At 37.7% G+C, this 23372-nt stretch overlaps 1 protein-coding gene across 4 annotated transcripts in view; it reads left to right on the top strand.

Moving 5' to 3' along the window:
• Positions 1 to 23372, top strand: part of UXT (ubiquitously expressed prefoldin like chaperone) — a 117682-nt gene that overhangs the window by 2793 nt on the left and 91517 nt on the right. For 2 of the 4 annotated variants that reach the window (XM_070606528.1, XM_070606530.1), the window contains exon 2: positions 14915 to 15125. The gene's annotated coding sequence lies outside the window, so the exon portion shown is untranslated. The remainder of the gene's footprint in view (positions 1 to 14914; positions 15126 to 23372) is intronic. The other 2 variants (XM_070606529.1, XM_070606531.1) reach the window with 1 other exon arrangement.

The raw sequence follows: 23372 nt of genomic DNA, 5'->3' as shown, positions 1-23372 counted from the left end.
GGCCCCAGCCCAGAGATACCACCCACTGGTAGGATAGGCAGGGAGGCAGGAGCTCCACGGCCTTGACACTTACTGTGGTCCCTGGCAAAGATGCTCTGGCTCCATGGCTCAGTCCATCATGCCACTCATGTATCTGCTCAAATGTCTTTTCTTCAGATGTCTTTCTTCCCTGACCTGCCCCACCAGTCTCCAGCTCCTCACCATGCTTTAGTTTTCTTCAAAGCCTTTCTTTGTATCAGAAATGATCTTATTCATTGACTGTTTGCTTCTTTACTCGTTTGTGCTGATACTGCAGTGATTTCTGCCTCTTGCATATGTGGAGTAATCAACTGCTTTATTTTTGGTACCTTTACCACGCATGTAGAGAGCGGCAAAGCACATACATGGGATTCATTTTCTTAAAAGATTAATTATTCCCTCCAAAAGACTCTGCAGCCATCTCTGGATGACTCAACTAATTATAAAATTGATTTGGTATGAGTAGTACAGGAAATACTAAAGAGAGAACTTGTGAGTGCAGAAGACTCAATTTGTTCATTCATCAAATGTTTATTGATCACCAGTCAGTGGTGAGGCAAAACAGTGGCCAAATCCCTAGCTTCGCGGACCTGACATCCTCGTGGGAGAGGGAGGCAATAAACAGTGTTAAAAGGCGGTAACTGCTAAAGGGAAATGGATGGGGCTGGGTGAGGTGAGTTGGAAATACGGGGGACTGCCACTTGAAATAGGAAGATCAGCATGTCCTGTTAAACTCTACCACTGACTGTCCTGCATCCTGGAGCAGGCCAGTGTCAAATCTTCACATTTATGTGGGCATCCAGCAGAAAATGAGGAAGGATGCAAGGTCAGAGTATTTTCATATCTGCAGCTAAGGACATAATGATGAGCACCTCTTTGTCCTCCAGTAGATGCAAGGAGTAATCTCCACAGTCTTCTGATCAGTCTTGTCTTGCATACCTTCCTTTAGTAGGTGAAAAATATTTTACAATATTGTAAGATATTGTCTGTCTTCCACTGACAGAGGTCAAGAAAACCTCATAAGAGTGTCAGGTTCAATGGCTGAGCAGGGACCTCCGGACCGACAGCCACAACCATTTGCATATGTCCCTAGATAGCAGGCAATGATAGCTTATTTATTTTACACCCAGCTTTTTAATAGAAATTTTTCACCCTACACAAAAGTTGAAAGAATTGTACTATGAACATCCAAATACCCTCCACCTAGATATAACAACTGTTAACTTTTGCAACGTTTGCTTTCTCTCTTTTTATACATACATCCATACTTACAGGCCCCATCATTTAAAAATAATGTCCTAAGAAAATGATTTAAGTGACTGAGATAGAGGTTAAAGGCTTTATTCAGCCAATGTGCATCAGGTAACTCCCCGATTAGAGCAGGATTAGGGTTTTTATAGAGGAAGGTTGAGTATGTGTCCTTGCAATTTGGGCTTAGGGGACAGTGTTTTACTTTAAGAGAAGCTCACAGTTGGGGAGTCGTTCCTGTTTTTGTGCCCCTCACTCGATCAGAGCCCCATACCATCAGAACACTATTTTCCAAGAATTATTTTTGTATGCCTTGTGGCTTATCTGCTAATCAGATTTCATGTGGGAGGGGGAGAGGTAGATAGCAAAAAAAGAAAGGGACAACAGTAGAAGCAATGGGGAAACTGAGGACTCTAGCATGTTTGTTTTATAATACCTTTTTACACTAAGCTGCAGACATTATGCTCCTTCAAAGCTAAATACTCAGTGTGTATCTCCTGAGGGACTTCTTTTTTTCTTTTTCTTTTCTGTTTTTTTTTTTTTTTTTTTTTGCTGAGGAAGATTCACCCTGAGCTAACATCTGTTGCCAATCTTCCTCTTTTTGCTTGGGGAAGATTCGCCCTAAGCTAACATCTGTGTCAGTCTTCCTCTCTTTTGTATGTGGGTCACTGCCACAGCATGGCCGCTGAGGAGTGATATAGGTTTGCACCTGGGAACTGAACCCGGGCCACTGAAGCAGACGGTGCTGAACTTAACCACTAGCCCTGAGGGACTGAATATACAAATGGACAATGGCCAGACTGTATATATTACAATAGAACTCTGACCTACAACCTCTGCAGCAACAAGCCCGGGAAGCCAAACCACTACCTCTGCAGCAATTGGTGTAGATGGTCAGGACTTGGTCAGTGACCACCAGCCCCCTCCTTTTTTGCCCCCACTCTCCACTTCCCACTTAGGTCCAACCAGGGAAAGCCAGATCCGCTCCCTAAACCAATCACATAGGGTGCCCTGCTTCTAGTTAACCTGCCTCCAGCTTCCCCAGGCTAACAGCCTCCAATCAGAGCACTCCTGAAGCTTTCCCTTTTATCACTATGAAGCTTTCCCAGAATTCCCTGGCTGCCTTTGAGTCCCTGCTAACAACAAGTGATGGGGGCTGACTCCCTTGCTATAGAAAGCTCTGAATAACTAGCCTTTGTTCCCATTTGGGTCATCTTTGTATATTTCCACACTGCTAAGAACAAGAACTGATTTTGCATAGCCACAAACCCATTCTCACATCTAAGAAATCCAAGTTATGATTTTAAATTTTATTTAAAAATCATCGTAAGTAAAATTAACTTTTTGGTGTACAGTTCTATTAATTTGAATACATCTATAGATTTGTGTAACCACCACCACCGTCAGGATACAGATCAGTTCCATCAGCTCCCCCCCTCCAAAAAAATCTCATCACACCTATGAAATTTACCAATAATACAATAACATTATGCAGTCCAAATTCAGATTTTTTCAGATTCAAATTTTTCTAATTATCCCCAAATTTATTTACAACTTTTTTTTAAATTCCAAATCCAAACAGAGTTCATGCATTACATTTGGTTGTCATGCCTCTTCTGTCTCTAATCTCTCTTCAGCCTTTAAGAGTATTTCCCAGCCTATTTTGTATGTCATGACCTTGATATGTTTGAAGAGCCTGTGCCAGTTGTGTTGTAGATAGTTCTGCATTTCTGATTGCTTCCTCATGAATAGATTCAGGTCAGAGATCTTGAGAAAGAAATCTACATGGATGATGTGTCCCTCTCAGTGAGTCGTGTCTCGAAGCAGCCTATATTTGGTAATGCTAAGTTTAATTTCCTCATTGTAAAGAAATCTTTTTCCTTTTGTGTTTAATTACTTATCTGTGGGGTCATTCTTTAGGGACCCTGTGAATAATCTTTTCCCCAGTGTATTAGTTTGCTAGGGCTGCCGTAACAATGTACCATAAACTGGGCAGCTTAAACAACAGAAGCTTATTTTCCCACTTCTGGAGGCTGGAAGTCCAAGATCAAGGTATTGGCAGGGTTGGTTTCTCCTGAGGCCTCTCTCCTTGGCTTGCAGATGACCACCCTCTTGCTGCCTTTTCACATAGTTGCTCCTCTGTGCACGTCTGGTGTCTCTCTGTATGTCCTAATCTCCCCTTCTTATCATGATGTCAGTCAGATTGGATCAGGGCCCACCCTAACAGCCTCATTTTAACTTAATTACCTCTTTAAAGGCCATATCTCCAAATATGTCACACACTCTGAGATATTGGGGGGTTAGGGCTTCAACATATGAATTTTGGGGGAACACAATTCAGCCCATAACCCTCAGTAAGCATTGACAAAATGATTTTAGCATCGATTGATGATCTTTGCCTAGAACAGTGATTAACTTGGGATTGCAAAATGGTGATTTTCTAATTCTATCATCTTTCTATATTTATTAGCTGACATTCTTCCGTAAAGAGTTTTTCCTCCCCTTGCATGTTTGTTTGTTTGTTTGTTGAGACTTGATATTCATGTGCCAGCATCAGGTTTACTGCTTTTCTGATTGCCAGTACGTACATTACATAACATACAATTAGTGCGTAAGAAATATCAGTGCAATTAATGAATAGTAAGTACTACCATCACATTCTACTAGAACTCCTGGACACAATCTGTACTCATGGATTCCGGTTTCCTTCCCCAATTGCAACTTGTCAGATATTCTGGTCCCCAGATCTTTCTTTGTCCTGGCTCTGAAACCATGTTTTTTCTTACTTCTAATGTTACATCTTGATGCTTCTTGAGTCTGCTGATTGGAATCAAGCTGATGACTTTATTTCATTGATTTCTTTGAACTCTACTGATGAACACTTGGATTTTTTCCTATATTTTTCTATTTCAAACAATGCCACAATGAGCCACCTTGTAATACAACAAGTGTAGATGTATTCTTAGAATAGAGTCCCAGAAATGCGGTTGCTGAGTCATAACTAAATGCATTTTTAATTTGGTAAATATTTCCATATTCACCTCCATAGGATTGTTTCACTTTAACTAGCCCTAACAGTGAATGAGAGTGTCAGTTTTCCCACAACTTCATCAACAGAGGCAGTTGTTAAACTTCTAGATCTTTGCCAATCTGATAGGTGAGAAATGGTATCCCAAGTGTAGTTTTAATTTTCATTTCTCTTAGTATGAAGGTGATTGAGCATTTTTTCATATGTTTAAAATCATATGTATCAGTTTTTCTCTCAGTGATTTTTTCCATGTTTAGTTCAATTAATATACTTCAAAAATTTTTGAATTTCCCTTGTAATCCTACTATAGCCCTACTTGCTTATGATGTATTATTCTTTTAATGTACTGTTGAGTTCTATTTGCTGATATTTTATGTAGGATTTTTTTTCTTTGATGTTCCTAAATTAGAATGCTCTAAAATTTTCATTTTTATTCAAAACTTGACAGATCAATATACACCCGTGTAAACATCACCACAATCAAGATAACAAATATTTCTATCACTGCCCCCCCAGAGTTTCTTCATGCCTATTTGGAAGCTATTGCTCCCTCCATCCTCACCTTCAAGTATCCACTGATATTTTTTCTGTCACTATAGTTTCATGTGCCTTTTCTAGGATATTATAGAAATAGAATCATACAGTATTTTCTCTTTCGTATCTGACTTTCACCCAGCTTAATTATTTTGAAATCATTCATGTTGTTGTGTGTATCAATTACTTTTTATTGCTGCATGGTATTGCTTTCCCCAGTTGCAAGTACTACCACAACCCGTCTATCCATTCAACTGTTAATGGACCTCTGAGTTCTTCCCAGGTTTGGGCTATTACAAATAAAGCTTTTAGAAACATTTGTGTACAAGTCTATGTGTGGACATAAACTTTTATATCTCTTGGGTAAATACTTAAGAGTGAAGTGGCTGGGTCATACAGTAGCTGTATGTTTACATGTTTAGGAAACTGCCAAGCTGTTTTCCAACATGCTTTTACAATTTCACATTCCCACCAGCAATATATGATAGTTCCAGTTGTTCCACATCCTTGGCCACACCTGGTAAAACTAGTCTTTTTAACGTGAGCCATTCTAATGGATGTGAAGTAATATCTCCTTGTGGTACTAATTAGCATTTTCCTGCTGTCTAATGAATCTTTTCATGTGCTTAATGGCCATTTGTATGTCTTTATTTCCTAAGGAGGAAGCTTATATTATTCATTCTAGTCTTTCATCTTTTCCAATATATGCATCAAGGTTATAAATTTCCTTTTAAGTGTTGCTTTCCCTGTATCCCACACATTTTGGTAAGTTGTATTTTTATTTACTTCAAATATTTTTTCATTTCTCTTGAGACTTCTTTGATCCACATTTTATTTAGAATTGTGTTGTTGAATCTCTAAATATTTTGGGATTTTTTTAGCTGTCTTTCTATTAGTGATTTATGGTTTTATTCCATTGTGGTCGAAGAAGATACTTGTATGATTTCTATTCTTTTAAATCTGTTAAAGTGTGTTTGTGGCCCAGAAAGTGGTCTATCATGGTGATTGTTCCATGTGAGCTTGAAAAGAATGTGCATTCTGCTGTTGTTGGATGAAGTATTCTATAAATGTCAATTAGATCCAGTTGATTGATAGTTCTGTTCAGTTCAACCAAATCCTCATTGATTTTCTGCCTGTTGGGTCTATCAGTTACTGAAAGAGGAGGGTTGAAGTCTCCATCTATAGTAGTAGATTTGTCTATTTCTCCTTGCAGTCTATCCATTTTTTCCTTATATATTCTAATGCTCTGTTGTTAGGTACATACACATTGATTGTTAGGTCTTCTTGGATAATTGACCCCTTTATCCTTATGTAATGTCCCTCTTTATCCCCAATAAATGTCCTTGTCTTGAAGTTTGCTTTGTCTGAAATTAATATAGCTACTCCAGCTTTCTTTTCATTAGTATTAGCATGGTATATCTTTCTCCATCCCTTTACTTTTAACTATCTATGTTATATATTAAAATGGGTATCTTGTAGACAACATATAATTAGGTCTTGTTTTTTTATCCACTCTGAAGGTCCCTGTGTTTTAATTGGCGTATTTAGATCATTCACACAACAAAGTGATTATTGATATAGATTAATATCTACCATACTTTTACCTGTTTTCTATTCGTTGCACTTGTTGTTTTTCCTTTTTTTAATCTTCCCCTCTTTTCTGCCTGCTGTGGGATTAATTGATCATTTTTTGTTATGCCATTTTTTTCTCCTTTCTTAGCATATCAATTATACTTCTTTTTAAATTTTTTTACTGATTTCCCTAGAGTTTGCAATATATATTTACAATTAATCTAAGGCCACTTTCAACTAACTATACTGCTTCACAGGTAGTACAGGTGCTTTATAGCTAAGTATTCCCAATTCTTCCCTCTGCTCTCTTATAATGTTGCTGTCATTTATTTCACTTATTTATAGACTATAATCATGTAATACATTGCAATCATTATTACTTTGAATAAATAGATGTCTATTACATTGATTAAGAACAAGAAAAATAAAAAATTTAACTTTGTAGGGGACAAAAAACCCCCTTTTCCTCTACTCTCTTAAGTTCAATGTCTGGGATCCTGCAAATTAAACTGTCAAAAAACAGATTAACAGGACAAACAGTTTATTACATATGCATATGGAGACCTTCATAGGAAAGAAGTGAAGACCCCAAAGAGGCAATTAGATCCGGGGGCTTATGTTCCATTTTTAAAAAGGGTAACAGAGTGTGGAGAAGAAACTAGACAAAGAAAAAGGAAGTTTGGGCTTGGGGGTAGGGTAAGTTGTGGAAAGGTGATTAGGAAAATGTATGGTAAATAAAGGTTGTTTAGTAAAGTTTGTTATGCAGATGCAAGTCATCTCAGGTGATGTAAGAGTTGTCTCTGGAGTCTTTTTCCTTTTTCTGGTACAGGAGAGGAGGGCACCTTTACAAATGGAAATTTTCTTTACAAAAGCGAAATTTATGCCCTGCTTTTAGATAGGAAGGGGAAAGGCAGAGAGCTAATTGCCTTCAACTCAAAACAATCCTTATGCCAAACTGGTATATTTTGGGTTGGCATCCTCCAATCCCTTTCAACTTCATTTGTTCCTTCTCCAACACTCTTCCTTTCTTTATGTAGATCTGAGTTTCTGACCTGTATTATTTTCCTTCTCTCTGAAGAACTTCTTTTAACATTTCTTGCAAGGTAGATCTACTGGCAATGAATTCCCTCAGTGTGTGTTTGTCTGAAAAAGTCTTTATTTCTCCTTCACTTTTGAAGGCTAATTTCACTGGCTATAGAATTCTAGATTGTTGGGGTTTTTCTTTCAACATTTTAAACATTTCATTCTGCTTATTGCTTGCATGGTTTCCAATGAAAAGTCCAATGTAATTCTTATCCTTGTTCCTTTATAGATAAGGTGGTTTTTTCCCCCTCTGGATTCTTTCATAATTTTCTTTTTTGCCATTGAGTTTCTACAGTTTGAATATCATATGCTTAGGTGTAGATTGTTTTGATACTTATCCTGCTTGATGTTCTCTGAGCTTGCTGGATCTGTGATTTGGTGCCTGCCATGAATCTTGTATAATTCTTTGTCATTACTTCTTCAGATATTTCTTCTGCTCCTTTATCTCTTTTTTATCCTGATTTTCAAATTGTGCATATGCCACACCATTTGTAATTGTCTCACAGTTCTGGGATATTCTGCTTTGTTTTTTCTTTCTTTCATTTTTTTTCTCTTTGCATTTCAGTCTGGGAAGTTTCTATTGATATTATCTTTCAGCTCACTGATTCTTTCCTCTGCTGTGTTCAGTCTACTTCTGAACCCATGAAAGGCAGTCTTCATTTCTGTTACAGTGTTTTTTATTTCTAGCATTTCCTTTCAATTCTTCCTTAGAGTTTCCATTTCTCTTCTTACATTACTCATCTGCTCTTGCATGTTGTCTATATTTTCCATTAGAATCCTTGACATATTTATTTGAACTTAACATAGTTTTTTGAATTCACTATATCATAATTTAAAAATCTGTGTCCTCTGAATCTGGTTCTGATGCTTGCTTTGTTTCTTCAGACTGTTTTTCTTGCCTTTTAGCATGCTTTTATAATTGTTTTGTCCAAAGCTGGACATGATGTTTTGGGTATCTGAGGTATATAGGCCTTTAATGTCAGGTTTTATGTTAATCTGACTAGGAGCTAGGCTGTGTTTAATGTTTGCTGTGGCTGTGGCTGCCAGAGGCTTGAGATTCCTCTAGTGTTCCTGTTTATTTTTCTTCCTAAGAAGAAAAAAAGTGGTGTCTTTGGAGAGGAGAGGGGCGGAGCAAAATGGCGGGGTGAGCTGACCCGGGATTCTCTCCTCTCCAAAATACAACAAAAGATTGGAAGAACTGAATTTCAGAGAATAAACTTAATGCCAGCTCGTTAGAGACCTACAATACCAAGAAGGCGGAGATCATAAACCTAGCTTTACCCCTTTGGAGGCACTGGAACGGTAGGAGAGAACATCGCTCCCTCCCCTAGAGTCTGCGATCGCTGCGGCGCGGGTCGGGAAGGAGCGGGGCAGGGGCCGCGTGACCGGGGGATCATCCAGGACTCCTGCCGCTGATTCAGTGGAGACCCGCTGATGGGGGAAAGCTTCCGTCCGTGGGGACCCTATAAATCAAGGGCCTTGGGAGACCAGAGAACAGAACTGATCTGAACACAGACCGGCGCATGTGAGTAACAGCCCCTCCCCCCAACAAAGCCAGTGGGCGCAGCCATCTTGCCCCGAAGGTGGAGAGCTAACACGCCGCTCTCGACCCCCATCTAGTGGTGACAGGCTATAACTGCAACTGAATTCTACCACCATGAGAAAAAACCGCTCCTCTACCATCCAGCAATTTATAAAAGCCCCGGACCAGAAGGAAAACAATAAAAACACAGAATTAAGTCCTGAGGACTTGGAATTAGGTAAACTAAGTGACAATGAATTCAGAGCAGCTATAATCAAAAAACTCAATGAGGTAGAGAGAAAGATAGAGAAACAAGCCGAGTTCTGGAGTTACTTCACAAAAGAGATTGAAATCATAAAGAAGAATCAAACAGAATTACTAGAGATGAAAAACACAATGGACCAGATAAAACAGAATACGGATTCCCTGAATGCCCGTGTAGACAACCTAGAGGAGCAAATCAGCATAATCGAGGACAGACAGGCTGAATGGCGCCAGACAGAGGAAGAAAGAGAACTAAGAATTAAAAAAAAATGAGGAAAATCTCCAAGAGATAATGGATTCAATGAGGAGTAAGAACATAAGCATCATAGGAATTCCTGAGAATATGGAAAAGGAAAATGGAGCAGAAAGTGTGCTTAATGAAATTATTGAAGAGAATTTCCCAAATCTAGGGATCAATGGAGAAATGTGTGTAGAGGAGGGTTTTAGATCTCCTAGATTTGTCAATGTAAAAAGACCCACCGCACGGCACATAATAGTAAAGTTGGCAAATAGGAATGATAAGGAAAGAATACTCAGGGAAGTAAGAAAAAAAAAAGAGAATAACCTATAAAGGAGCCCCTATCAGACTGTCAGTGGATTTCTCTACAGAAACCCTACAAGCTAGGAGAGAATGGAGTGATATATTCAAAGCTTTAAAGGATAAAAACCTTCAGCCAAGAATACTCTATCCAGCAAGAATTTCCTTCAGATATGAGGGAGAAATTAAATCTTTTCCAGACAAACAAAAGTTAAGGAAATTTGTAACTAAAAGCCCTCCATTACAAGAAATCCTCAAGAAGGCTCTCATACTTGAAAAAAGAAAAAAGGGAGAAAGGGGACACAAGCCACAGACTAGGGAGACCGATGGATAGAACCAGAACTGGATAGCAAATATTCAACTATAGCATTAGGGTAAAAATAAGGAAACTACCAAAACAAGGGCGATCTTAGCACTCTAACTACAAATTAATAAGACGAGTTGGAATAAAAAATGAAAATAATTATTTAGGAGGGGAAGAGCAAAGGGTCTAAATCAGTATTGGTTGAGTAAGTAAGAGACCACCAGAGAATAGACTATATTATACACGAGATTCTAAATACAAACTTCAAGGTAGACACTAAAATAAAGTACAGAACAGAGTCACAAATCATAGATAAGGAAAAATCTAAGAAACCCAGCATAAGAAATTGCAGTATTAAATGGGTAGTCTAAAGCACACAGGAAAAGAAACACAGGAAAACAAGATAATGAGCGACAGATTGACAGCATTAAGTCCACATGCATCAATAATCACTCTCAATGTGAACGGATTGAACTCTCCAATTAAAAGACACAGAGTGGCAAAATGGATTAAAGAACAAGATCCAACAATTTGTTGCCTCCAGGAAACACACTTCAGCCCCAAGGACAAACACAGACTCAGGGTGAAGGGGTGGAGGGCAATACTTCAAGCAAATAGCAAGGAAAAAAAGGCAGGTGTTGCAATTCTCATATCAGACCAAGTGGATTTCAAAATAAGACAGGTAAAGAGAGACACAGAGGGACAATATATAATGATCAAAGGGACACTTCATCAAGAAGAAATAACGCTTATAAATATCTATGCACCCAACACAGGAGCACCAAGATTCATAAAGCAACTATTAACAGACCTGAAGGAAGATGTTAAAAACAACACAATAATAGTAGGGGACCTCAACACCCCACTCACATCAATGGACAGATCATCCAGACAGAAAATCAACAAGGAAATAGTGGAGCTGAATGAAAAACTAAAACAATTGGACTTAATAGACATATATAGATCACTCCACCCTGAAGGAGCTGAATACACATTCTTCTCAAGTGCACATGGAACATTCTCTAGGATAGACCATATGTTGGGAAACAAGGCAAGCCTCTACAAATTTAAAAAAATTGAAATAATAACAAGCATCTTCTCAGATCATAGTGCTATAAGGCTAGAAATTAATTACAAGAAAAAAGCTGAGAAAGGCACAAAGATGTGGAGACTAAACAACACACTACTGAACAAGCAATGGACCATTGAAGAAATTAAAGAAGAAATAAAAAAATACCTGGAAACAAATGAAAATGATAGCATGCCATACCAACTCATATGGGATACAGCAAAAGCTGTATTAAGAGGAAAATTCATCGCAATACAGGCACATCTTAACAAACAAGAAAAATCCCAAATAAGCAACCTTAAAGCACACCTAACTGAACTAGAGAAAAAAGAACAAATGAAGCCCAAAGTCAGCAGAAGGAGAGAAATAATAAAAATCAGAGCAGAAATAAATACTATTGAAACGAAAAAGGCAGTAGAAAGGATCAATGAGACAAAGAGCTGGTTTTTTGAGAAGATAAATAAAATTGACAAACCACCAGCCAGACTTACAAAGAAAAAAAGGGAGAAAGCTCAAATAAACAAAGTCAGAAATGAGCAAGGAGAAATAACAACAGACTCTGCAGAAATACAACAGATTATAAGAGAATACTACAAAAAACTATATGCCAACAGAATGGATAACCTAGAGGAAATGGATAAATTCCTGGACTCCTACAATCTCCCAAAGCTCACTCAAGAAGAGGCAGACAATTTGAACAGACCCATCACAAGGAGAGAGATTGAAACAGCAATCAAAAGCAGCCCAAAGAATAAAACCCCAGGACCAGATGGCTTTCCTGGGGAATTCTACCAAACTTTCAGAGAGGATTTAATACCTATCCTTTTCAAGCTATTCCAAAAAATTAGGGAAGATGAACACTTCCTAACACATTCTATGAGGCCAACATCATGCTGATACCAAAACCTGACAAGGACACCACGAAAAAAGAGAACTACAGGCCAATATCACTGATGAACATAGATGCAAAAATTCTAAACAAAATTTTGGCAACCAGAATTCAGCAATTCATCAAAAGAATCATACATCAGGATCAGGTGGGATTCATACCAGGGACACAGGGATGGTTCAACATCCGCAAATCAATCAACGTGATACACCACATCAACAAACTGAGGAATAAAAACCACATGATCATCTCAATAGATGCAGAGAAGGCATTTGACAAGATCCAACAGCCATTTATGATAAAAACTCTGAACAAAATGGGCATAGAAGGAAACTACCTCAACATAATAAAGGTCATATACGGCAAACCCATAGCCAACATCATACTCAATGGGCAAAAACTGAACCCCATCCCCCTGAAAACAGGAACAAGACAAGGATGCCCTCTATCACCACTCTTATTTAACATAGTACTGGAGGTCCTGGCCAGAGCAATCAGGCAAGAAAAAGGAATAAAAAGAATCCAAATAGGGAAGGAAGAAGTGAAACTCTCGCTGTTTGCAGACGACATGATCTTATATATAGAAAACCCCAAAGAATCCATTGGAAAACTCTTAGAAGTAATCAACAACTACAGCAACGTTGCAGGGTATAAAATCAATTTGCATAAATCAGTAGCATTTCTATACTCCAGTAATGAACCAACAGAAAAAGAACTCAAGAATACAATACCATTCACAATTGCAACAAAAAGAATAAAATACCTTGGGGTAAATTTAACTAAGGAAGTGAAGGACTTATATAATGAAAATTACAAGGCCTTTCTGAGAGAATTGGATGACGACATAAGGAGATGGAAAGACATTCCATGTACATGGATTGGAAGAATAAACATAGTTAAAATGTCTATTCTACCTAAAGCAATCTACAAATTCAACGCCATCCCAATCAGAATCCCAATGACATTCTTTACAGAATTAGAACAAAGAATCCTAAAATTCATATGGGGCAACAAAAGACCCCGAATTGCTAAGGCAATCCTGAGAAAAAAGAACAAAATGGGAGGCATCACAATCCCTGACTTCAAAACATACTACAAAGCTACAGTAATCAAAACAGCATGGTACTGGTACAAAAACAGGTGCACAGATCAATGGAACAAAATTGAAAGCCCAGAAATAAAACCACACATCTATGGACAGCTTATCTTTGACAAAGGAGCTGAGGGCATACAATGGAGAAAAGAAAGTCTTTTCAACAAATGGTGCTGGGAAAACTGGAAAGCCACATGTAAAAGAATGAAAATTGACCATTCTTTTTCACCATTCACCAAAATAAACTCAAAATGGATTAAAGACCTAAAGGTGAGACCTGAAACCATAAGGCTTCTGGAAGAAAACGTAGGCAGTACACTCTTTGACATCAGTATTAAAAGGATCTTTTCGGACACCATGCCTTCTCAGAGAAGGGAAACAATAGAAAGAATAAACAAATGGGACTTCATCAGATTAAAGAGCTTCTCCAAGGCAAATGAAAACAGGATTGAAACAAAAAAACAACCCACTAACTGGGAAAAAATATTTGCAAGTCATATATCTGACAAAGGCTTAATATCCTTAATATATAAAGAACTCTCACAACTCAACCACAAAACATCAAACAACCCAATCAAAAAATGGGCTGGAGACACGAACAGACATTTCTCCAAAGAAGATATACTGATGGCCAATAGGCACATGAAAAGATGCTCATCATCGCTGATCATCAGGGAAATGCAAATCAAAACTACACTAAGATATCACCTTACACCCGTTAGAATGACAAAAATATCTAAAACTAATAGTAACAAATGTTGGAGAGGTTGCGGAGAAAAAGGAGCCCTCATACACTGCTGGTGGGAATGCAAACTGGTGCAGCCACTATGGAAAACAGTATGGAGATTGCTCAAAAAACTAAAAATAGAACTACCATACGATCCAGCCATCCCACTACTGGGTATTTATCCAAAGAGCCTGAAGTCAGCAATCCCAAAAGTCCTGTGCACCCCAATGTTTATTGCAGCACTGTTTACAATAGCCAAGACGTGGAAGCAACCTAAGTGCCCATCAACAGACGAATGGATAAAGAAGATGTGGTACATATATACAATGGAATACTACTCAGCTGCAAAACAGAACAAAATCATTCCATTTGCAATAACATGGATGGACCTTGAGAGAATTATGTTAAGTGAAATAAGCCAGTGAGAGAAAGATAATCTGTGTATGACTCCACTCATATGAGGAATTTAAAACTATGGACCAAGAACAGTTTAGTGGCTACCAGGGGAAAGGTGGGGTGGGGGGTGGGCACAAAGGGTGAAGTGGTGCACCTACAACATGACTGACAAACATTAATGTACAATTGAAATTTCACAAGATTGTAACCTATCAATAACTCAATAAAAAAAAAAAGTGGTGTCTTTGGGTTTCCCTAAGAACTCCTTCATTATGTAGAGTCTATGTCTTGTAGCTCTTTCAGTTTTAATCCACTGTAGTTTTACTGAAGACTTATTGATGTGGTGGTAAGGAGTGAAGGGGAGGGAATGTTCTGTAATCACATAATTAAATCTTATTCTTTTAGTGAGGCTGAGCCCCTGGAATGTGACCTTCAGAAGTCTTTCTTAGCCATTTTGACCTCTCTTTAGATTACACAGGAAGGTTAGAGGGGGCTAGAGTTGACTGATTGCCCTTCCCCAACATAGACAAGTCTCTAGAACAGTTATGTCCCTTGGAGAATAGTCCTTTTTTATGGAGAAAGCTCTGGGTGTATTTCAAAATGGTAACTTTAATCCTCCTCTTTCCCAGAACCTGAGGGGACTTTTCTTAGATCTTCACCTTGAGAACCTGATTTGGTTCCTGTAAGCAAAATCCATGAAAATGTGAAGCCTTCCCAAGACTGGACCCCCAGAAGTTTCTTCCTCTCAAGCTAATCCATACTCAGCCTCCAGCAATTTGTCAAAATTACCAGTGAATGTCCTACGACCTTATGACTCCAATGGCTTCTGCTCCAGGTAAGGTAAGCTGATCTTGGCTGTGATTCTCTGTATTTGCTTGTCTCTCCAGATTTGGGGGTGACAGTTTGCCCTATAATCTCAATTCTCTGTAGAGTCTATGAGAAGTCATTGATTTTTAGTTTGTTCAGCTTCTTTCTTGTTGTAAGGATGACAGTGACAACTTCTAAGCTCTTAATATGTCAGAGCTGAAACTGGAAGTCTGTATGCACTTTTCAAAACTCATCAAATGGTGCATTTTCCTGTATGTAAATTTTTCTTTACAAATGTAAACAAATACTGAACTCTAGTTTATGATATGCATGTTGAAGTTTTTAGGGGTCATGTGTGCTGATGACTGTAACATATATTGAAATGCATCAAAAAAAGAAAATGACTTGATGAGTGGAGAAAAGGATGCATAAATGGATAGATATGAGATAAAACAAATATAATAAAGTGTGTTTTTTGTGCATGCTCACTTTAAAATTCTTTCAACTTTTCTTTATGTCTGGAAATGTTATAATAAAATGTTAGAATGAATGTATCATACTATATATAATTGTTTGCGATTTATATTTTTTCACATAACATTCCTCATATTGTTGGGTATCAATGTTGTTTCTTCATTTTAATGCCTTTGGTGAGCATCTGATTTGTTTCTGGGCTTTGTGTTGTGAACAGGCTTTCATGAATGTCCTTTTACATCTTTTCTGGGGCACGTGGGCAAGAGGGTCTCTTGGGGATAATCCTAGGAGTGGACTCACTGTGTGGTGAGGGATGGAAATGTCCAATTGTAGAAGGGAATGCCAAACTGTTTTTCAAAATGGTTTCACTAATTTACACTCCCACCAACAGTGTATAAGAGATCTTATAAAGCCACACTTTCGCCAACATTTAGGCTTGCCCAACTGCTTTATTTTTGCCAAACCAAAGGGTGTAAGATGATATCTCATTGTGGTCTCAATGTGCATTTCCCTAACCACTAATAATTTGCTAATTACTTTGTGAATTTCTGTTTTAACTTTTACTTACTTCCTTTGTGGATATTTTGTTTTCCTTTCCTACAGACTGTACTAAAATATTAAATAATTGGCTTCAGTCTTTCTTGTTTAGTAATAAATTCATTTTATGATATAAATCATCTTAAGTATATCACTTTTCCCATCGCATAGGTGTTATGTGTAGTGCTCTCATGCTCTCATAGTTCTAAGTAGTTGATAATCCATTTTAATTTCCTCCTTAACCCCAATATTAATTATATGTGAGTGCTTTTACTATCCAGGCATTTGAAGTTTTTGTTGTCTCTTTGTTTTTATCTCCATTTTTATTGCATTGTGGTTTGCGAATATGGCCTGTGTGATATCACTTTGAAAGATTTATTATTTCCTTTGTGACCTAGTGCAAGAATTTCTCAGAATGTTACATTTTATGTGTAAAACATGTACATTCTCTGTTGAGTACAGAATAAAGATTGAAAGTAGATATATAAAATATTAAGTTTGCTAATTGTATTATTGCAACCTTTGTACCTTTCCATTTCATCTACTTGATCTGTCCATTTCTGTGAAATATGTTATTCTTCCACTGTAATTGAATATTTGCAAAAATTTTCCTGTTGTATCAATTTTTTTGTTTTATATATTTCAAAAGCATACACACAACACATACATAAATGCTCATGACTGATGCATCTTCTTGGTGACTGCATGCTTTTAAATTAAGAAATCTATTTGGTGAATGATGTCAACATCATGGCAGAGTGAGCTCTTCTCTTAGTCTCTCCCCACTAAGATACAACAAAAAGGATATTCATAAACCAGCAGAGGACATTCACACAACACAACAAACGTCTGAGAGATCCACACAGACATGCGTCTGAAGGTGGGAGTGCTGGACCCCCCAAGGAGGCAATGGAAGGAGATAAGGAGGTCTCCTCTCCTGCCCTGATCGGCAGTGATTTAGGGTGCAGGACCTCACTGACAGCACATGACACTGAGAGAAGGTTTCCCTTTTGTAAAGGCAGCCCTCCGTGGGAAAGCTTGCACTCTTTGAGTTGCCTCCCAGCCCATAGGAATGCTCCACACTGAGGCTGCTAAGCAATCGCAGGGGTGCCCACACCAAGCTGAGCAGGCCAAGTCAAGAGACAGTAAGTGCAGAGTAGGGGCACTTGGGATTGCACATGCAAAAGAAAGTGCCCAACCCCCCGTCCTGCCTGGCATACCAGCTTGGTTGGTCGGCCAGAACAGGGGATCCCTGCCAGAGCATCCACCCATGCATGTATAAAGCAGCAGCAGTTAGTGGGAAAATGCAGGTGGGCCCCATTGGCAGAGCTTCCAATGGACAGGAACATCTGCCAGGCATCACAGAGGGCTCAGAAGACACAGCTCATGCCCCTGCAGTCGTGGCAGGTGGAATCTGTGACCAGATTCTACCACTATGCAACAGCAAAAATCCACCCCATAATATAGCATGAAGAAATATATTAACACTCCAGACCAGAAGGAAAATGACAAGTACCCAATCAATCCTGAAGTCACAGAAATTTACAATCTAAATGACAAAGAATTCAAAATAGCTATCATGAAGAAACTCAACGAGTTACCGAAAAAACTCAGGAAGACAGTTTAGTGATCTCAGGAAGAAAACTAATGAACAGAGGGAATTCTCTATAAAAAAGATTGAAACTATAAAAAAAAAATCAGAAATGTTGGAGATGAAAAACACAATGAGTGAGATAAAGGAAAATCTGGAGTCCTTAAAAATAGAGCTGATATTATGGAGGACAGAATCAGTAATATAGAGGACAGAAATTTAGCCATGCTTCAGGTGGAGAAGGAGAGAGAGCTAAGACTAAAAAGAAATGAAGAAATTCTCTGAGAAATATCTGACTCAATTAGGAAATTGAACATAAGGATTATAGGTATTCAAGATGGAGAAGAGGGGGAGGAAGGAACAGAGAATGTGTTCAAAAATATAATAGCTGAGAATGTGCCAAAAATGTGGAAGGAGCTGGAATTGAATTTAAACGAAGAAAATAGAATTCCTAATTACATCAGTGTAAAAAGACCTTCTCCAAGGCATATATTAGTAAAACTGGCAAAAGTCAATGACAAAGAAAAAATAATAAGGGCAGCAAGGCAGAAGAAAATAACCTAGAAAGGAGCCTCTATCAGGCTTTCAGTGGATTTCCCAGCAGAAACCTTACAGGCTAGGAGAGAGTAGAATGATATATTCAGAATTCTGAAAGATAAAAACTTTCAGCCAATAATACTCTATCCAGTGAATATATCCTTCAGATACAATGAGAAATAAACTTTCCCAGATAAACAAAAGCTGAGAGAGTTCATTGCCACAAGACCCCCCCCCCCCACACACACACACAAGAAATGATCAAGAAGGCCCTCATACCTGAAAAGAAAAAAGAAAGGGTTTACAAAACCTTCAGCAGGGAGATAAATAGACAAGATCAGAAAATTGCAGCTCCCTAACAGAACACTTAATTATAACATTAAAGATAAAGGAAAGGAAAGCATCAAAAATAACTACAATCACTTCATTTTAATCACAAACTTGCAACACAAAACAGAATTAGTTGTGACAACAATAACTTAGACAGGGAAGAGGAAAGGGATGGAACCTACTCAGACTAAGGAAATAAGAGGCTATCAGAAAATGGACTATCTCATCTATGAGATCTTGTATACAAACCTCACAGTAACCACTAAACAAAAAATCAGAACAGAGACACAAATGATAAATAAAGAGAAAACTGAGAAAACCATCATAAACACCAAACTGAACTGGCAGTCAGAAATATACGAGACAAGAAACAAGGGAAGTACAGAACAACCAGAAAACAAGTTATAAAATGGTAATATTAAGCCCTTATTTATAAATAATCACTCTTAAACGTAAATGGATTGAATTCTCTAATCAAAAGATACAGAGTGGCTAGGTGGATTAAAAAGCAAAACCCCATAATATGCTGCCTCCAGGAAACACATCTCAGCTTTAAAGACAAATATAGGCTCAGAGTGAAGGAATGGAAGATGATACTCCAAGCTAATGGCAAACAAAAGAAGGCAGGTGTTGCCATACTTATATCAGACAAAGTAGACTTCAAGATAAAAAAAGGCAGTGAGAGACAAAGAGGGGCAGTATATAATAATAAAAGGGACACTCCACCAAGAGGACATAACACTTATATATGCACCTAACACAGGAGCACCAAACTACGTAAAGCAACTATTAAAAGAACTAAAAGGAGAAATTAATAGCAACACAATAATAGTAGGGGACCTCAACACCCCATTTACAAAATGGATAGATCACTCAGACAGAAAGTCAACAAGAAAATAGTGGAATTAAATGAAAAACTAGACCAGATGGACTTAATAGTTATATAGAGAGCACTCCATCCAAAATCAGCAGAATACACATTCTTCTCAAGTGCACATGGAACATTCTCAAAGATAGACTATATGTGGGGAAATAGGCAAGCCTCAATAAATTTGAGAAGACTGAAATCATATAGAGCGTCTTTTCCAACCATAACGCTATAAAACTAGAAGTCAACCACAAGAAAAAAGCTGGGAAAGTGAGAAATATGCAGAGACTAAACAGCCTGCTACTGAACAACTAATGGATCAATGAAGAAATTAAAGAAGAAATCAAAAAATATCTGGAGACAAATGAAAATGGAAATACACCATACCAACTCACATGGGATGCAGCAAAACTGGTCCTAACAGGGAAACTTATAGCAATACAGGCCCACCTTAACAAACAAGAAAAATCTCAAATAAGTAATCTTAAACTACACCTAACAGAACTGGAAAAAGAAGAACAAACAAAGCCCAAAGTGAGCAGAAGGAGGGAAATACTAAAAATTAGAACAGAAATTGATGAAATAGAAAATGAAAAAAAAAAACGGTAGAAAGGATCAGTGAAACTAAGAGCAGGTTCTTTGAGAAGATAAAATTGAAAAACCCTTAGTGAGACTCACTAAGCAAAAGGAGAGAAGAGTCAAATAAATGAAATTAGAAATGAAAGAGGAGAAATTACAGTGGATACCACAGAGATACAAAGGATTATAAGAGAATACTATGAAAACTATAAGCCAACAAATTGGACAATCTAGAAGAAATGGATAAATTCTTAGACTCACACAACCTCCTAAAACTGAATCAAGAAGAAATAGAGAATCTGAATAGACCAATCACAAGTAAAGAGATTGAAATAGTAATCAAAAACCTCCCAAAAAATAAAAGTTCAGGATCAGATGGCTTCTCAGGAGAATTCTAGTAAACATTCAAAAAAGATTTAGTACCTATCCTTCTCAAACTATTCCAAAAAATTGAAGATGACAGAACACTTCCTAACCCATTCTGTGAGGCCAACATCACCCTGATCCCAAAGCTAGACAAGGGCAATACAAAGGAGGAAAATTACAGGCTAATGTTGCTGATGAACATAGAGGCAAAAATCCTCAACAAAGTATTGGCAAACTGAATACAGCAATACATTAAAAGGATCATAGACCATGATCAAGTAGGATTTATACCAGTGATGCAGGGATGGTTCAACATCTGAAAATCAATCAATGTGATACACCACGTTAACTACACGAAGAATGAAAACCACATGATCATCTCAATAAACGCAAAGAAAGCACTTGACAGGATCCAGCATCCATTTATGATAAAATCTCTCAATAAAATGGGTATAGAAGGAAAGTACCTCAACATAATAAAGGCCATATATGACAAACCCACAGCCATCATCATAATCAACAGGGAAAAACTAAAAGCCGTCCCTCTGAGAACAGGAACAAGACAAGGGTGCCCACTCTCACCACTCTTATTCAACATAGTAGTGAAGGTTTTGGCCATAGCAATTAGGCAAAAAAAAGAAATAAAAGGTATCAAAATTGCCAAGGAGGAAGTGAAACTCTCACTGTTTGCAGACGACATAATTTTATATATAGAAAACCCTAAAGAATCCATTGGAAAACTATTAGAAGTAATCAACAACTTCAGCAAAGTTGCAGGGTACAAAGTCAACTTACAAAAATCAGTTGCATTTCTATACTCTAATAATGAACTAACAGAAAGAGAACTCAAGAATACAATCCCATTTACAATTGCAACAAAAAGAATACAATATATAGGAATAAATTTAACCAAGGAGGTGAAAGACCTATACAATGAAAACTATAAGACATTATTGAAAGAAATTGAAGATGACATAAAGAAATGGAAAGCTATTCCATGCACATGGATTGGAAGAATAAACATAGTTAAAATGTCCATGCTACCTAAAGCAATCTACAGATTCAATGCAATCTCAATCAGAATCCCAGTGACATTCTTCACGGAAATAGAACAAAGAATCCTAAAATTCATATGGTGCAACAAAAGACCCCGAATAGCTAAAGCAATCCTGAGAAAAAAGAACAAAGCTGGAGGTATCACAATCCCTGACTTCAAAAAATATACTACAGGGGCCGGCCCCGTCACCAAGTGGTTAAGTTCACACGTTCCGCTTCGGTGGCCCAGGGTTTCACCGGTTCAGATCCTGGGCAGGGACATGGCACCACTCAACAGGCCATGCTGAGGCGGCATCCCACATGCCACAACTGGAAGGACCCACAACTGAAAATACACAACTATGTACCAGGGGCTTTGGGGAGGAAAAAAAACGGAAAAATAAAATCTTTAAAAAAAAATTACACCATTTAAAAGAAAAAAAAAAATATATATATATATATATATATACTCCAAAGCTATAGTAATAAAAACAGCATGGCACTGGTACAAAAATAGACTCAGAGATCAATGGAACAGAATTGAAAGCCAAGAAATAAAACCACACATCTATGGACAGCTAATCTTCAACAAAGGAGCTAAGAACATACAATGGAGAAAGGAAACTCTCTTCAATAAATGTTGTTGGGAAAACTGGACAGCCACATGCAAAAAAAATGAAGGTAGACCATTATATTTCGCCATACACAAAAATTAACTCAAAATGGATTAAAGACTTGAAGGTAAGACATGAAACCATAAAACTCCTAGAAGAAAATATAGGCAGTACACTCTTTGACATCAGTCTTAGAAGGATCTTTTCGAATACCATATCTACTCAGGCAAGGGAAACAAAAGAAAAAATAAACAAGTGGAACTTAATCAAACTAAAGCGCTTCTGCAAGGCAGAGGAAACCAGGAACAAAATGAACAGACAACCCACCAACTGGTAGAAAATATTTGCAAATCATATATCTGACAAGAGGTAAATCTCCAAAAATATAAAGAACTCACACAACTCAACAACAACAAAAACAAACAACCCAATAAAAAAATGGGCAGAGGATATGAACAGACATTTTTCCACTGAAGATATACAGATGGCCAATACGCACATGAAAAGATGTTCAACTTCACTAATGATTAGGGAAATGCAAATCAAAACTACATGAGATATCACCTTACACCTGTTAGAGTGGCTATAATCACCAAGACAAAAAATAACAAACGTTGGAGAGGATGTGGAGAAAAGGGAACCCTCATACACTGTAGGTGGGGATGCAAACTGGTGTAGCCACTATGGAAAACAGTATGGAGATTTATTTCTCAAAAAACTAAAAACAGAACTACCATACAACCCAGCTATCCCACTACTGGGTATTTATCCAAAGAACTTGAAATCAACAGTTCAAAGAGACTTATTCACCCCTATGTTCACTGCAGCATTATTCACCATAGCCAAGATATGGAAGCAACCCAAGTGCCCATCAACTGATGCTTGGACAAAGAAGAGGTGGTGTATATATATACAACGGAATACTACTCAGCCATAAAAAAGACAAAATTGTCCCATTTGCAACAACATGGACAGACCTTGAGGGTATTATGCTAAGTGAAAATGCCAGAAAGAGAAAAACAAACACCACATGCTTTCACTCATATGTGGAAGATAAACAAAAACATGAACAAAGAGAACAAATTAGTGGTTACCAGAAGGGAAGGGCATTGGGGGGTGGGCACAAGGGGTAAAGGGGCACATATATATGGTGACTGACTAATAATAGTGTACACCTGAAATTTCACAATGTTATACGCTATTATGACCTCAATAAAATAAAAAAAAGAAAGCGCTCTCTCTTAAAATTCTTCACTTTGAAATCTATTTTGTCTAATATTAATATTGTTACTTGTGAATCTTTCCATCCATTTCTTCATTTTAAAAAAAGCTTTTCACGATGAACTATT

The sequence above is a fragment of the Equus przewalskii genome, chromosome X (genome assembly GCF_037783145.1).
Source record: "Equus przewalskii isolate Varuska chromosome X, EquPr2, whole genome shotgun sequence".
In the NCBI taxonomy this organism is placed as follows: domain Eukaryota; kingdom Metazoa; phylum Chordata; class Mammalia; order Perissodactyla; family Equidae; genus Equus; species Equus przewalskii.
This window is presented reverse-complemented; position numbering and strand designations above follow the sequence as displayed.